The sequence below is a fragment of the Cebus imitator genome, unplaced genomic scaffold (genome assembly GCF_001604975.1).
Source record: "Cebus imitator isolate Cc_AM_T3 unplaced genomic scaffold, Cebus_imitator-1.0 Scaffold550, whole genome shotgun sequence".
NCBI classification, from domain to species: domain Eukaryota; kingdom Metazoa; phylum Chordata; class Mammalia; order Primates; family Cebidae; genus Cebus; species Cebus imitator.
Genome location: NW_016107865.1, coordinates 787,813 through 799,697, shown reverse-complemented (window position 1 = coordinate 799,697; position 11,885 = coordinate 787,813). Strand labels below are relative to the sequence as shown.

Below are 11,885 nucleotides of genomic sequence, written 5' to 3'. Positions count from 1 at the left end.
TAAAAATGCATGTTTTGAAATAATTTTTTTTCTTTTTTTTAATTGCATTTTAGGTTTTGGGGTACTTGTGAAGAACATGCAAGATTGTTGCATAGGTACACACATGGCAGTGTGATTTCCTGCCTTCCTCCCTTCACCTATATCTGGCATTTCTCCCCATGCTATCTCTCCCCAACTCCCCACCCCCCACTGTCCCTCTCCCATTTCCCCCCAACAGACCACAGTGTGTAGTGCTCCCCTCCCTGTGTCCATGTGTTCTCATTGTTCAACACCCACCTATGAGTGAGAACATGCGGTGTTTGATTTTCTGCTCTTGTGTCAGTTTGCTGAGAATGATGGTTTCCAGGTTCATCCATGTCCCTACAAAGGACATGAACTCATCATTTTTGATGGCTGCATAATATTCCATGGTGTATATGTGCCACATTTTCCCTGTCCAGTCTATCATCGATGGGCATTTGGGTTGGTTCCAGGTCTTTGCTATTGTAAACAGTGCTGCAATGAACATTAGTGTGCATGTGTCCTTATAGTAGAACGATTTATAATCCTTTGGATATATACCCAGTAATGGGATTGCTGGGTCAAATGGAATTTCTATTTCTAGGTCCTTGAGGAATCGCCACACTGTCTTCCACAATGGTTGAACTAATTTACATTCCCACCAACAGTGTAAAAGTGTTCCTATTTCTCCACATCCTCTCCAGCACCTGCTGTCTCTAGTTTTTTAATGATCGCCATTCTAACCGGTGTGAGATGGTATCTCAATGTAGTTTTGATTTGCATTTCTCTAATGACCAGTGATGATGAGCATTTTTTGATATGTTTGTTGGCCTCGTGTATGTCTTCTTTTGTAAAGTGTCTGTTCATGGCCTTCGCCCACTTTTGAATGGGCTTGTTAGTTTTTTTCTTGTACATCTGTTTTAGTTCTTTGTAAATTCTGGATATCAGCCCTTTTTTGGATGGGTAGACTGCAAAAAATTTTCCCATTCTGTTGGTTGCCAATTCACTCTAATGACTGTTTCTTTTGCTGTGCAGAAGCTGTGGAGTTTGATTAGGTCCCATTTGTCTATTTTGGCTTTTGTTGCCAATGCTTTTGGTGTTTTGGTCATGAAGTCCTTGCCTACACCTATGTCCTGAATGGTTTTGCCTAGATTTTCTTTTAGGGTTTTTATGGTGTTAGGTCTTATGTTTAAGTCTTTAATCCATCTGGAGTTAATTTTAGTGTAAGGTGTCAGGAAGGAACCCAGTTTCTGCTTTCTGCACATCACTAGCCAGTTGTCCCAATACCATTTATTAAACAGAGAATCCTTTTCCCATTGCTTGTTTTCTCAGGTTTGTCAAAGATTGGATGGTTGTAGATATGTTGTGTTGCCTCCGAGGCCTCTGTTCTGTTCCATTGGTCTACATCGCTGTTTTAGTACCAGTAACATGCTGTTTTTATTACTGTAGCCTTGTAGTATAGTTTGAAGTCTGGTAATGTGATGCCTCCCACTTTGTTCTTTTTGCTTAGAATTGACTTGGCTATGCGGGCTCTCTTTTGGTTCCATATGAAGTTTAAGGTGGTTTTTTCCAGTTCTGTGAAGAAGGTCATTGGTAGCTTGATGGGGATAGTGTTGAATCTATAAATTACTTTGGGCAGTATGGCCGTTTTCACAATTTTGATTCTTCCTAACCATGAACGTGGAATGTTTCTCCATCTGCTTGTGTCCTCTTTTATTTCGTTGAGCAGTGGCTTGTAGTTCTCCTTGAAGAGGTCCTTTACATTCCTTGTTAGTTGTATTCCTAGGTATTTTATTCTCTTTGTAGCAATTGTGAATGGCAGTTCATTCTTAATTTGGCTCTCTTTAAGTCTGTCATTGGTGTATAGGAATGCTTGTGATTTTTGCACATCAATTTTGTATCCTGAGACTTTGCTGAATTTGCTTATCCGTTTCAGGAGATTTTGGGCTGAGACAATGGGGTCTTCTAGATATACAATCATGTCATCTGCAAATAGAGACAACTTGACTTCCTTCTTTCCTATTTGAATACCCTTTTTTTCTTTTTCTTGCCTAATTGCTCTGGCTGGAACTTCCAGTACTATATTGAATAAGAGTGGTGAGAGAGGGCATCCTTGTCTAGTGCCAGATTTCAAAGGGAATGCTTCCAGTTTTTGCCCATTCAGTATGATATTGGCTGTGGGTTTGTCGTAAATAGCTTTTGTTATTTTGAGATACATTCCATCAATACCTAGTTTATTGAGGGTTTTTAGCATAAAGGGCTGTTGAATTTTGTCAAAGGCCTTCCCTGCATCAATAGAGATAATCATGTGGTTTTCATCTTTGGTTCTGTTTATGTGGTGAATTACGTTTATATACTTGCGTATGTTAAACCAGCCTTGCATCCCTGGGATGAAACCTGCTTGATCATGGTGGATAAGCTTTTTGATGTGCTGTTGCAATGAGCCTGCCAGTATTTTATTGAAGATTTTTACATCTATGTTCATCATGGATATTGGCCTGAAGTTTTCTTTTCTTGTTGAGTCTCTGCTGAGTTTTGGTATCAGGATGATGTTTGTCTCATAAAATGATTTGGGAAGGATTCCCTCTTTTTGGATTATTTAGAATAGTTTCAGAAGGAATGGTACCAGTTCCTCTTTGTATATCTGGTAGAATTCGGCTGTGAACCCATCTGGACCTGTGCTTTTTTTGGGTGGTAGACTCTTCATTGCTGCCTCAACTTCAGACCTTGTTACTGGTCTATTCAGGGTTTTGACTTCTTCCTGGTTTAGGCTTGGGAGGAGGCAAGTGTCCAGGAATTTATCCATTTACTCCAGGTTTTACTAGTTTATGTGCATAGAGTTATTTGTAATAATCTCTGATGATGGTTTGAATATCTGTGGAATCTGTGGTGATATCCCCTTTATCATTTTTTATTGCATCAATTTGGTTATTCTCTCTTTTCTTTTTTATTAATCTGGCTAGTGGTCTATTTTGTTGATCTTTTTGAAAACCAGCTCCTTGATTAATTAATATTTTTAAGGGTTTTTTGTGTCTCTATCTCCTTCAGTTCTGCTCTGATTTTAGTTATTTCTTGTCTTCTGCTAGGTTTTGAGTTTTTTTGATCTTGCTTCTCTAGGTCTTTCAATTTTGATGCTAGGGTGTCAATTTTAGATCTCTCCTTGCTTCTCATGTGGGCACTTACTGCTATATATTTTCCTCTAGAGACTGCTTTAAATGTGTCCCAGAGATTCTGGTATTTTGTGTCTTCATTCTCATTAGTTTCGAAGAACATCTTTATTTCTGCCTTCATTTCATTGTTTATCTAGTCAACATTCAAGAGACAGTTTTTCAGTTTCCATGAAGCAGTGCAGCTTTGAGTTAGTTTCTGCGTTCTGAGTTCTAACTCGATTGCACTGTGGTCTGAGAGACTGTTTGTTATGATTTCCGTTCTTTTGCATTTGCTGAGGACTGATTTACTTCCGATTATGTGGTCAATTTTAGAGTGGCTGTTATGTGGTGCTGAGAATAAAAGTGGATTTGGGGTGGAGAGTTCTGCAAGTGTCTATTAGGTTTGCTTGTTCCAGGTCTGAGTTCAAGTCCTGGATATCCTTGTTAATTTTCTGTCTGGTTGATCTGTCTAATATTGACAATGGGGTGTTAAAGTCTCCCACTATTATTGTGTGGGAGTCTAAGTCTCTTTGTAAGTCATTAAGAACTTGCCGTATGTATCTGGATGCTCCTGTATTGAGTGTGTATATATTTAGGATCGTTAGCTCTTGTTGCATTCATCCTTTTACCATTATGTAAAGTCCTTCTTTGTCTCCTTTGATCTTTGTTGCTTTAAAGTCCATTTTATCAGAGATAAGAATTGCAACTCCTGCTTTTTTTTGCTTTCCATTTGCTTGGTGAATATTCCTCCATCCCTTTATTTTGAGCCTTTGTGTATCCTTGCATGTGAGATGGGTTTCCTGGATACAGCACACGGATGGGTTTTGGCTTTTTATCCAATTTGCCAATCTGTGTCTTTTGATTGGGGTGTTTAGTCCATTTACATTTAGGGTTAATATTGTTATGTGTGAATTTGATACTGCCATTTTGATGCTAGCTGGCTGTTTTGCCCATTAGTTGATGCAGATTCTTGATTGTGTTGATGCTCTTTACCATTTGGTATGTTGTTGGAGTGGCTGGTACTGGTTCCTTTATATGTGTAGAGCCTCTTTCAGGAGCTCTTGTAAAGCTGGCCTCGTGGTGATGAAATCTCTGAATGCTTGCTTGTTCGCAAAGGATTTTATTTTTCCTTCATTTATGAAGCTTAGTTTGGCTGGATAGGAGATTCCGGGTTGAAAGTTCTTTTCTTTAAGGATGTCGAATATTGGCCCCACTCTCTTCTGGCTTGTAGGGTTTCTGCTGAGAGTCTGCTGTGAGTCTGATGGGCTTCCCTTTGTGGGTAACCTGACCTTTCTCTCTGGCTGCCCTTAGCATTTTCTCCTTCATTTCAACCCTGGTGAATCTGACGATTATGTGCCTTGGGGTTGCTCTTCTTGAGAAATATCTTTGTGGTGTTCTCTGTATTTCCTGGACTTGAATATTGACCTGCCTTGCTAGGTTGGGGAAGTTTTCCTGGATAATATCCTGAAGAGTATTTTCCAGCTTGGATTCATTCTCTTTGTTACATTCAGGTACACCTATCAAACGTAGATTAGGTCTTTTCACATAGTCCCACATTTCTTGGAGACTTTGTTCATTCCTTTTTACCCTTTTTTCTCTATTCTTGCCTTCTTGTTTTATTTCATTGAGTTGATCTTCGACCTCTGATATCCTTTCTTCTGTCTGGTCAATTCAGCTATTGAAACTTGTGCATGCTTCGCGAAGCTCTCGTGTTGCGTTTTTCAGCTCCATCAATTCACTTATATTCCTCTCTATGTTGTCCATTCTCATTAGCATTTCATCAAATCATTTTTCAAGGTTCTTAGTTTCTTTGCATTGGGTTGGAACATGTTCTTTTAGCTCACAGAAGTTTCTTATTACCCACCTTCTGAAGTCTGATTCTGTCATTTCATCACCCTCATTCTCCATCCAGCCTTGTTCCCTTGCTGGTGAGGAGTTGTGATCCCTTGGAGGAGAGATGTTCTGGTTTTGGGTGTTTTCATCCTTTTTGCACTGGTTTCTTCCCGTCTTTGTGGATTTATCCACCTGGTGTCTTTGTAGTTGATGACTTTCAGATTGGGTCTCTGAGTGAACTTTCAGTTTGTGGATGATGAAGTTGTTTCTGTTTCTTAGTTTTCCTTCCAACAGTCTGGCCCCTCTGCTGTAGGTCTGCTGAGGTTCACTCCAGGCCCTGCTTGCCTGTGTTTCACCTGCAGCAGCTGCTGAACAGTAAGGGTTGCTACCAGTTTCTTCTTCTGCTTTCTTTGTCCCAGAAGGATGCCCGCCAAATATCAGTCTGTTCTCTCCTTTATGAGGTGACTCTTTGGATATTCGGGGATCAGGGAGCTGCTTGAGGGGATAGCCTGTCCTTTATTGGAGCTCAAGTGCTGAGCTGTGAGCTCCGTTGTTCATTCAGAGTTGCTGGGCAGGTACGTTTAGGTCTGCTGCAGCAGAACTCATGAACTGCCTTTTTTTTTTCCCCCCAGGTGCTCTGTCCCAGGGAGTTAGGGCTTTATTTATGAGTTTCCATTGTGCTGCTGCCTTTTTTTCTTACGGGCTGCCCTGCCCAGCAGGGAGGCAGCCTAGTCACTGTCTGCCTGCAGAGGCTTTGCTGAGCTGCTGTGGGCTCTGCCCAGCTGCCGTGTGATCTTCACTGCAGTCCTGTTTATATGGGTGTAGTTAGAACTGCCTGGGCCTATGGTGGCCTGCCTCTGTAATGGTGGATTCTCTCTGTAGTGGCAGGTTGCCTCAGCAACGGCGGGCTGCCTCGGCAGCAGCAGGCTGCCTCAGCAATGACGGACTGCCTCCGTAGTGGTGGATTGTCTCAGTAATGGCAGACGCCCCTCCCCCACAGAGCTGGACTGTCTGGGGTTCAGCTGTGCTTGCTGTGAAACTCTCAACCCAGAGCGTTTTCAATTACTGTGTTTGTGTGTGTGTGTGTGTGTGTGTGTGTGTGTGTGTGTGTGTGTGTGGCGGAGTGGGACCAGCCAAGCCTGATCACCTGGCTCCCTGACTCAGAGTCTTTTTTTTTTGAACAGTCGACTCTCTCTCCCATGTCTTCCGGTCGCCTGTTGAAAAGGTGCCAGGATCTGTGTGATTTCCCGTGCGGCGACTCACTGCGCCAGTTGAAACAGCCTTGCTGAGATTCCTGGTGGTTTTTTGGCCCAGGAATCTCCTGGCCTGGCACCCCGTTCAGTACCCTTTTAAATCAGATGAATGGGCGATCTGCCTTCCCGAGGCTCCAATCGCCAGCTAAGAGGGCACCCGGACCAGTGTATTTTGTATGGAGAACTGCCACGCTAGGGCGCTGGCAAACAGCCTGGCAGGCCAAAACAGCTGCGTGGGCCAAAACAGCCACGCTGGCAACCCATGAGGCTCCGCCGTCTGGGAATCTCCTGATCTGTGGGCAGTAAAAATCTGTCTGGAAATGCAGTGTCCACTCACCCTCTGTGCTTTCATTGGGAGCTGCAATCCTGAGCTGTTCCTAGTTGGCCATCTTCCCCCAAAGTTGAAATAATTTCTTACCTCAACTGCCAGTTGTCTCTGCCTAGAGAAAGAAGTTATCTAATGCTGGGAGGAGGATGAGCTCATAGAGATTCTGTTTAGTGGTGTCAGATCAACTTTCTTAAATTCATCGTCAAGAGAAAGTCGAACGCCAGCTACCTTCTTCTGTTAGAAGGGGTCTGTGAGAAGTCGTTTCCAAAGCCTTGCGCACATCTCCGTGCACTGGACTGCTAATTCTCAGTTTACACTTACACAGGCTCCTTAATTCCTCCGTCGGCACACCTTGTTTAGATGAATTTCAAAATGTCATCTGTAGTCTCTTGTGGTTCCTTTCCTCTGAAACCAAACTCATAGTCCAGTATTCAGTATCCACTGAGCATCTGACTAAAGGTAAACATTACCTACCATCATCAGACCTAACTGCATTATCACTGGTGTTGGTACTTTCATTTTGCTACCTTCCATTATTATTATTTTTTTTAACAAACTAAAATCTATTATCCATATTTATTTAGTTTAATTTTTTCACATAGTAGGTGTGTTTATTTATAGGATACATGAGATATTTTGATACAAGCATACAATGTGTGATGCTCACATCAGGGCAAATGGGGTATCCATCACCTCAGGCGTTTATTACTTCTTTGTTACAAACACTCCAGTAACTCTTTTTATTATTTTAAAATGTACAATAAGTTATTGTTGACTGTAATCACCCTGTTGTGCTATCAAATACTAGATCTTATTCATTCTATCTATATTCTATTCATTTTTTACAAGATGACAAAAGCAAAATGCTACAGTTATTCAAATAATTGGATAATAAATCATAAATGATGACTGCCAAAAATAGAATGTTGTCAGGCAGACAGAAAGACCACCACAAAATAGCTTAACATTGATTTGTCAGTGAGAGTGCAAATGTCCTGATTGGGAGACTTCAGGGTATCCAGTCTGGGAGTCGGGAGACTGTGTAAAGTTTGTGTGGAAGTCAAGGTCTGCTGAGATCTCTTTGAGGAATAGCCACTGCTGATAGCAACATTAACTTAAAAATAAAACATTATGTTATGGGATCTTTGGGGTGTTGTTTTTCTGGCTGGAAACCTGTGGCTGGTGGTGCCTTTGCCTGAGTTTTGCTCAGGTCCTGTGGGCTCATTCTGCCCACTTGGCCTGGCAGGCTGCACTCAGCTCAAACTGCTAGCCTGGATTCCACACATGCAAGGGAGACCACGAATCAGGCGTGAAGCTTCAAAAGTTGTGTGAGCGAGCGTGAGGTCCAGCCACTGCATAGTTAGATATGCCAGCTGCTGCTGGGGGGCCAGCAGCTCCAGGTGCCAACATGGGCATCAGCTCTCTGTGAGGCTACGGCTGGACCAGGTGCACTGCAAGTCCCTGGCTGGCACTGGGGAATGTGGCACCCAGAATCTTAGAGATGCCAAGAACTGCAGGACCCTAAGAGGGAGTCACAGCCCTGGCTCAGGGATCTCCCAGGTCTGGGCTCCCCAAAGAGCTTCAGCTCTTCCTTCCTTCCCTTCACCAGCAATGTGGAGAGCAAGCGGCATGTTCCAGCCCTCTTAGTGTTTAGCCTTGCCATTTGGTGGGTCCTGAGTTCTTGTCTTGCAACCAGGAAGAATGAGGTACACAGTCAAGTGAAGGGTGAGCAAGAAGAGGAACTTTATTGCAGCATTAGTTCATCGGGAAAAACTTATATTTTAAAATTTAATTTTTCACAAAGCTTTCCAAGTATGCTTTCTTTCCCTAAAAGTGTACACTTTGACTCTGCTTAGGTAGCAAGAATGATTAGACTGGAGTAAAAGTGGGAGAAGAGCAACATACAGATGGTCCCCAACTTACTATGACTCAACTTAATTTTTCTACTTTACAATGGTGCAGACGTGATACACGTTCAATAGGAACTTTACTTCAAATAGGCAGACAACCATTCTGTTTTTCATTTTTAGCACAGTATTTAATGAATTACATGAGATACTCCACACTTCATTGTAAAATAGGCATTGCATTAGGTGATTTTGCTCAACAGTAGGCTAATGTAACTGTTCTGAGCATATTCAAGGTAAGCTATGGTAAGGTATGTTGTTTGGTAGCTTAGGGGTGTTAAGTGCATTTTCAACTTAGGATATTTTCAAACTTAAGATGGGTTTATTGGGTTGGAGCCCCATAGTAAGTCAAAGAGCATCTGTACAAGCTAATAGGCCATGAAGTTGCCCCATATTTTCCACAGCAGGAGAGCTACTCACCAGTTTATACAGTTTGGATTTTTGTCCCCTCCTAATGTCTTGTGGAAATAGATTCCCACTGTGGAGGTGGGGCCTAGTGAGAGGTGTTTACATCAAGGGTGTGGATCCCTCGTGAAGGGCTTGGTACTCTCTACAGTAATGAGTGAGATCTCACTCTGTTAGTTCACATGACAGCTGGCTGTTTAAGTGTGCCTGGGATCTCTCTTGCTCCATCTCCCACCACATGCCATGCCTGCTCCTCCTTTGCTTTCCACCATGAGTAAAACTTCCTGAGGCCTCACCAGAAGCCAAGCAGATGCTGGAGCCAGGCTTGCACAGCCTGAAGAACCATGAGCCAAATAAACCTCTTTTCTTTATAAATTACCCAGCCTCAGGTGTTCCTTTATAACAACCCAAAATGTATTATTACACCAGTACAGAGGATGGTCAGGGAGAGCCTTCTGGTGTTTTGGAATTAGTCACTTCAGAAATAAAAGAATTTTCAGTGAATCACAGTGGTTTATCATTGATTTTTTTATTATATTATTAATATACCCATATATTATTATATTAAAAAGCTGGGCAGCACTTTCCTGCCCAGAGCTCATTCCTTTGGAGTTTTTAATTTTATTTGTGTGGGGTTGTTTTTTTTGTTTGTTTGTTTGTTTTTGCTGTTTTTAGAGACAGAATCTTGCTCTGTCACCCAGGCTGGAGTGCACTGGTGGTGATCATAGCTCATTCCTTTGTTTTATACAATATAAAAACCATACTGCAAGTCCTTTTAGTATATGATATAGCTCTTTCTAATAGCATGCTCCCTGCAGCAGTTACTCACAATAAGCTTGAACCCAGTAAAATTGCTTTTCACAAGTTTCAAGTCTAAATACAATCAGGGTCTCATTCCTTGACAAGACTCAGCTCTCTAATTTATCCAACAACTATGGCACTCAACCAGTTACGTGTCTCCTCTGAAGGGCCACCCTCTCTCATTCCAGCCCTTTTACCTGTGCTACTTTCTCTGTCTGGAGTTCTCTTCTCCCTCCCCTCCCTGCTAGCCTAGCAATCTCCTCATCCTTTACCTTCTCCTTAAGGCAGGCCTGACACCCCGCACCTGAGTTACATTTCCCTTTCTGCAGCTCAAAGAATCCTGGATCCTCTCATCACAGGATTCTTCACATTGTATTGTTACTGCTTCTCCTCTGAGGGCGGAGATCAGATGTGACTTTTCACAGTCGTGAGCGGATAGCAGGTGAACAACAAAAATTTGTTAAATGAGATAAATAGTTAAATGAGTGATTCTCCTCAGCACTGAAGACAGAGTTGGATTAAATCAGGTCTAAATCAATTCACTTTTAAATGATATAGTTTTGTTTAACATGTCATTCCATAGGGTTGGAATGAGGATTAAATAGCTAAAAACATGTGAATCTGTTGAGGGCCACAAGATGTGGCCTGTTCATTTGAGGACATCAGTCTATTTTTAAAGTCATCTGATTCATTTATTGTTTACTCTGGAGTATGGGAGGTGGCAGCTTTTCAAATAAACAGGTTAGAGGCATGATGTTTGCCTTTTGTTTGTCCTGAGTGTTCTTTGAAAAAACAGAACTTCTTAGTTGGAGTAAGCTCTTTTCCTTGTCTCGGACTCCAGCTCTTGCAGGCCTGGACATTCATCCCCCTACTGACCCTCTGCCGCTATCGGTGGTTGGGCTGTCTCTGCATGCGGTAGCCATGATCATGTGGTCACAGGTGCCCCAGGTTGCTCCTTTGAAGACTTAAATGTCTGCACCATGTTGCCTAATTTTTCTAGTATTCTTTTTCCTTTTAACCTGATCCCAAGCATTTTGATATATCCAGCATTGCTTAGCCAAAGGCATTCTTGATAACTATGATTAGACAACTCATTTAACAATGCTCTGAGTTTCACTTTAAAAATGAACCTAATATGAAATTTTGCCTTTTACATCCTCAATTCCTATTGCTGCTCTTCCCCTTGCCAAGATAATGGAATAAGACTCCTAAAACAAGTAGATACTCAAGTAGAACTGCTAAGTGGGTGAGCTAATCATTACTTGAAGGAAATTGCTTTTTAATCTCTACATACGTGACACTAGACAGAATTTCAGCTCTAGTTCTTGATAGCTCGTTTCCATCAGATGCCCAGCTTGTAAGACCAGTTATTGGAGTCTCGGACTCCCTGGACTCTCCGTCCAGCCCAGCCTCGCCAGCTCCGCCTGCGGCGTGTGCTCCCACCTCCAACTCAGAATGCCTGTCTAGGGCCTGCGGAAGGATCGCGTACCACGCAGAAGAGGTGCGGTGATGGCAGGAGCTTGCACCGCTGCTGCTTTCTCTGCAGGGTTTGCAGGAAAAATTTAGATAGCACATTAGTGGCAATTTACGATGAAGAGATCTACTGCAAATCCTGCTACAGAAAGAAGTATGGGCCAAAAGGCTGCGGTTATGGCCAGGCCTCTGGCACGCTTAACAGGGACCATGGCGAGAGGCTGCACATTAAGCCAGAGAGTATTCAGCCTCGCAGGCCTACAACAAATCCAAACACTTCTAAATTTGCTCAGAAAAACAGAGGTGCTGAGAAGTGCTCCAGATGTGGGGATTCTGTATATGCTGCCGAGAAGATCATTGGAGCTGGAAAGCCCTGGCACGAAAACTGTTTCCGACATGCACAGTGTGGGAAGAGTCTTGAATCCACAACTCTGACTGAAAAAGAAGGTGAAATCCATCGTAAAGGATGCTATGCAAAGAACTTTGGGCCCAAGGGATTTGTTCATGCCCAGTAAGGTGTAAACCACTGAGAATCTCGTCACATCTAGGCACAGATAATCTTTAACACTAAACTACTGTGAAGTTCTACCAGCATTAAGTACTGTATATTACCTGGTACTTGGACAGACTGGCTAACTCCTAGCAAGAGAGTGCTCTATCATATCCTTTTGCTTTATTCACAGACGTTTTGGGGAACATTTCTTTTACGTTTTAAATAAAACTTCAGCTTGAAAAA

At 42.4% G+C, this 11,885-nt stretch overlaps 1 pseudogene; it reads left to right on the top strand.

Annotated features, from left to right (window-relative positions):
- The first annotated feature begins 9,287 nt into the window (after window positions 1-9,287).
- On the top strand, window positions 9,288-11,664 carry LOC108293829 (annotated as a pseudogene).
- Window positions 11,665-11,885: the final 221 nt, after the last annotated feature.